The sequence below is a fragment of the Pundamilia nyererei genome, unplaced genomic scaffold (assembly GCF_000239375.1).
Source record: "Pundamilia nyererei isolate P.nyererei 1_Seehausen unplaced genomic scaffold, PunNye1.0 scaffold00352, whole genome shotgun sequence".
In the NCBI taxonomy this organism is placed as follows: domain Eukaryota; kingdom Metazoa; phylum Chordata; class Actinopteri; order Cichliformes; family Cichlidae; genus Pundamilia; species Pundamilia nyererei.
Genome location: NW_005187753.1, coordinates 405069 through 410489, shown reverse-complemented (window position 1 = coordinate 410489; position 5421 = coordinate 405069). Strand labels below are relative to the sequence as shown.

At 41.8% G+C, this 5421-nt stretch overlaps 1 protein-coding gene across 2 annotated transcripts in view; it reads right to left on the bottom strand.

The window, feature by feature from the left end:
* Positions 1-4528, bottom strand: part of LOC102204957 (zinc finger protein PLAGL2-like) — an 18669-nt gene extending 14141 nt beyond the window's left edge. The window contains exons 1-2 of one of the 2 annotated variants that reach the window (XM_005752311.1): positions 4385-4528; positions 393-489 (exon numbers count right to left, since the gene is read on the bottom strand). The gene's annotated coding sequence lies outside the window, so the exon portion shown is untranslated. The remainder of the gene's footprint in view (positions 1-392; positions 490-4384) is intronic. The other variant, XM_005752310.1, reaches the window with a different exon arrangement.
* Between the last annotated feature and the right edge of the window lie 893 nt (positions 4529-5421).

Below are 5421 nucleotides of genomic sequence, written 5' to 3'. Positions count from 1 at the left end.
TAGAGAAAAATTAAGTATTTTGGTCTAGACAACCCAAAATGTGATGTCCACATATGTGGACGCCAGGTCCTTGGAGGTTAACTAACCTAATTTTTTAGATAAAAACAAGATGACAATGATGGCTGACTGCTATCCTTATTCAGTATCACCTGACTCTAATATAAGCAAGTTAACCAATCCTTTTTTGCCCTCAACTATATTTATTACTGACCATTTCCCTAAATAAATTCATGAATGGACGGGTGTTGTTTATTTTTAATATTCAACAATTAGTTGGATTTCAATCTTGATCACAATTTTGGCTTTCTACAATTAAATGGACATGATGGAGCGATACTAAAAATGAGTGTTCCAAATACAGAACACAAAGCAGAAGAAAATCAAGTACTCACTCAGACAGCCCCTGATGACATGCCTGCTTGTGCCAATTAGAGCTGTCCCCTGCAACATGCAGCATGAAGATTCCTGGACTAGTCTGGACGAGTAACACTATGTATAAAGACAGATAAACAACCAAATTCACGCGTCTGACACAGCAGAAGCTGAAGAGATTGTCCCTCAATGTGGATCATTATCTGTTGTTTAGACATACTGTGGCCATACTGGGAAAGTGACACTAAGCAAGACCAAATGATATGCAAAGCATGCTATGGAGTTTTGTCTGCACTGAAAAACAACAACTAATTCAAAAACAACAACAACAACCCCCTGAAAACACACAATAAAGTGCAGTATGAATGCATGAAGACCAAGAAAAACAGTGCGACAAGATCAAAGTGAAAGGTGTGCTATCCTGATTGCATTTGGGTAAAATGCGCCCAGCTACCTCACTGTACACTGTACACTCCTTGTTGTGCATTAAGATCATCAGGTCAATTACTCCTGGCCCAACCTAAGTTTAGACTGAAGACCAGAGGCGATCGTGCCTTTGCTTCAGCTGCACCCAACCTTTGGAATAGTCTCCCTGCTTCTATTCGAGCCTTGGACTCTATCCAATCCTTTAAATGAAAGCATATCTATTTGACTTGGCTTTCCTGACCAGTTAATACCCTTTTAAATCTTTTAAATTTTAAACTTTTAAATCTTTTATTAAATTGTATTAAATTTATTATTTTATTATTCATTTTACTGCTGTTTTTGTCTTCTTAGCAGATTTTGTATTTATCTAACTCTTCTGGTCTGTTAGTGCCTCTATCCTGTCTGTGCTAGTGCCCGATTTGTACCCTGTTATTGACTCATGCTGACTCTCCATATTACTGTGAAGCACTTTAGTGTGCCTTCGGGTTTTTAAATGTTCTACAGTGGGGCAAAAAAGTATTTGGTCAGCCACCGATTGTGCAAGTTCCCCCACCTAAAATGATGACAGAGGTCAGTAATTTGCACCAGAGGTACACTTCAACTGTGAGAGACAGAATGTGAAAAAAAAATCCATGAATCCACATGGTAGGATTTGTAAAGAATTTATTCGTAAATCAGGGTGGAAAATAAGTATTTGGTCAATAACAAAAATACAACTCAATACTTTGTAACATAACCTTTGTTGGCAATAACAGAGGTCAAACGTTTACTATAGGTCTTTACCAGGTTTGCACACACAGTAGCTGGTATTTTGGCCCATTCCTCCATGCAGATCTTCTCGAGAGCAGTGATGTTTTGGGGCTGTCGCCGAGCAACACGGACTTTCAACTCCCGCCACAGATTTTCTATGGGGTTGAGGTCTGGAGACTGGCTAGGCCACTCCAGGACTTTCAAATGCTTCTTACGGAGCCACTCCTTTGTTGCCCGGGCGGTGTGTTTTGGATCATTGTCATGTTGGAAGACCCAGCCTCGTTTCATCTTCAAAGTTCTCACTGATGGAAGGAGGTTTTGGCTCAAAATCTCACGATACATGGCCCCATTCATTCTGTCCTTAACACGGATCAGTCGTCCTGTCCCCTTGGCAGAAAAACAGCCCCATAGCATGATGTTTCCACCCCCATGCTTCACAGTAGGTATGGTGTTCTTGGGATGCAACTCAGTATTCTTCTTCCTCCAAACACGACGAGTTGAGTTTATACCAAAAAGTTCTACTTTGGTTTCATCTGACCACATGACATTCTCCCAATCCTCTGCTGTATCATCCATGTGCTCTCTGGCAAACTTCAGACGGGCCTGGACATGCACTGGCTTCAGCAGCGGAACACGTCTGGCACTGCGGGATTTGATTCCCTGCCGTTGTAGTGTGTTACTGATGGTGACCTTTGTTACTGTGGTCCCAGCTCTCTGCAGGTCATTCACCAGGTCCCCCCGTGTGGTTCTGGGATCTTTGCTCACCGTTCTCATGATCATTTTGACCCCACGGGATGAGATCTTGCGTGGAGCCCCAGATCGAGGGAGATTATCAGTGGTCTTGTATGTCTTCCATTTTCTGATGATTGCTCCCACAGTTGATTTTTTCACACCAAGCTGCTTGCCTATTGTAGATTCACTCTTCCCAGTCTGGTGCAGGTCTACAATACTTTTCCTGGCGTCCTTCGAAAGCTCTTTGGTCTTGGCCATGGCGGAGTTTGGAGTCTGACTGTTTGAGGCTGTGGACAGGTGTCTTTTATACAGATGATGAGTTCAAACAGGTGCCATTCATACAGGTAACGAGTGGGGGACAGAAAAGCTTCTTACAGAAGACGTTACAGGTCTGTGAGAGCCAGAGATTTTACTTGTTTGAGGTGACCAAATACTTATTTTCCACCCTGATTTACGAATAAATTCTTTACAAATCCTACCATGTGGATTCATGGATTTTTTTTTCACATTCTGTCTCTCACAGTTGAAGTGTACCTCTGGTGCAAATTACTGACCTCTGTCATCATTTTAAGTGGGGGAACTTGCACAATCGGTGGCTGACTGAATACTTTTTTGCCCCACTGTATATAAATAAAACTGTATTGTATTGTATTGTACTGTAAAATCTTTTCATTTATACTTTTTTTCTTCTATGAGATGCACTCAATTTGTTTAAATGAACAGGAATTGCTTTATTTTAATGCAAAGATTTCTGCAAAAATGAAAAATGTGAATGCAGTGTTTATGACATGGAAATAAAAACATTTTTGTCACCAAATTCAATGAGTAATTGTCAAAAATAACTGCAATCGAAGTACTGATAAAAATAATTGTGATAATCGTTTTGGCCATAATCATGGAGCCCTACTACTCGCAATGTGTTGATGTAAAAGTGATTATGGCTGCTACTTGTGACTTATTAGGAAGCTCACAGATTATTCTCTTTATGTTATTCTCACATTCACATTTGTGAGCGTGTTTGGAAATGTGGCTATGGGGTCAAAGCCTGTGATCAGTCATCTCCATCAGCCTAAACCAGTGGCCACTGCGTGTGCGTTTACATGTTTGGGCCCGTTAGTAATAACCAAACGTTTGCTATATAACTTCTCTAGTTAGTACATGCAGTTTTACTGTCAAGTGCATCATTAAGTTCACTTGACACATACAAATTCACGAGCAGGCTTTGGTGCTGGGCGAACTGCTTTTACTCTGTGCAGAGAATAAGTCACGGTTTTTTGTTTCCATTTAAAGCATTTAAACCGTGATGTTAGACTAAATATTTTATTCCCATGTATAAAAATGTGTGTTCACTTTCAATAATGTTGTTGGTAAATATATTTTTAAAGCCTTAGAATTCACCAATGTTTATTTTCATAGCTCTCGCTCAGTTTCACTTGTTTAGCTGACACTGTGACTGGGAGAAAGTTGGTGCTTTTCCACGATGCTCGTGAACACGAGGTCCCCGTTCTTCTAACTTGGACAGAGGCACTGAATGAAGCTGACACGAAAAGTAGCGCCGGGATATCGCAGTGCCATCTTGTGGGTCCTAAGTATTGAGCTGCAATCAAATTAATTTCTGCCTAATAACTTTCAGTTCCTGAACTCAACTACTAAGTACCTTCCTGGTGAAGGAGCCAAACTGATGAGTTGACGACCGCCGGGAAACTGAGCCCACGCAGCTTTGTGGACTGACAAGAGTGGGGAGTGGGGGGTGGGGGGCGGGTGGACAGGGTCATTACCACATCGGGCTAAATATGACCGCTAGCCTGCCTGCGTTTACAACATTCGGCAGTGGATGTGAAATCAGGTTTAGTACTTGTGTATTACCATGTTTATTGGGTCTATAATACACGTGCTTTATATCAGGGACATCCACAGACTGGTGTCAGTGCAGCTAAGGATGAAGTCCCGATATTAACCGAGCCAACAAGCTGATTAAACAACAAAAGATGAACGCTTCACTAACTTGCGTCGGAGTTTGTCTCGCAGGAGCTAACTCACATACTTTGCCCAGCAGCGTTAAACTCCAGCTCGGCCGATCAGACGAGGGATCGGTGGTACTTACCGACTGAGCCTAGGTCCACCTCTCCGTCCAGCCTCCGCTCCGACTCCATGTCGACATTTTGCAACAAGTTTAAAGGTGTTTGTTGGACTTCGGGCCTTGACTGCTGGGCGCCGCGCTGGAAGCCAGGCATTCTGGGAGAGTGACGTCACACGGATTTAGAACTGTAGAAAACGGGCTGTGAACACACACACACACACACACGGAGATTCAGAATCGCGCTGCTTTTGATGTGACCACTGTTGACAATTTAAACGTAGAACTCACTGAGCAGTGTTCCTGAGTTTGTTACTTTTAAACTACGCATCATTGTTAGACCATAGTTGGCACAATCTTCAGTCCTAAAAATAGGAATCATTTAAATATTGCCCCAGCAAAATGCCCTGTTGGTGCCCATGTGGGGCTACTGTGAGCAGTTGCCCACAGTGGACAGTTCACTGGTCAGGGCTCTTGGACGCCAATTCGAAGTGTTCTACTGTTTTTGTAGTGTTTTTTGTTTTGTTTTTTATCTAGGTATGGTTTTACTGTATTGCCACTGGTTTTGGTATCATAGTCATGTTGAAAAATTAGCTGTTGCCACTCAGATGCTTTCCATGTAGTATTGCACGGTGCATGAAACTTTGACAATGCTTATATCTATTTATAATTCCATCAATTTTGACAAGATCTCCAACAACTTTTTAAATAGACTGACAATGATGTGGAGTTGTTGCTGCCAGTAACACAAAAGTACAAAGTTGCAAAAGCAAGTGAGAATTAAAGAATTTGAAGAAAAGCTATGTGGAGCATGTACGAACTGATATTAATCTTTAATAGGGTTGTCAAAGTTGAGATCAAACAAAACAACTGCCTCCGCCATCTTAGTTTAATTGGTCACATGACTGCATCGTATGACTAAAATTCATCATCGTTTTCGAAAGCCTCCGCGTTTTCGCAGTCCACACTGCGACGTGAAAACGCTGTTTTCAAATGTATGCACTTTGGAGAGCATTTTCAAAAAGCCCTGTTTGCCTTGACCAAAAACGCAGTCTCAGTGTGGA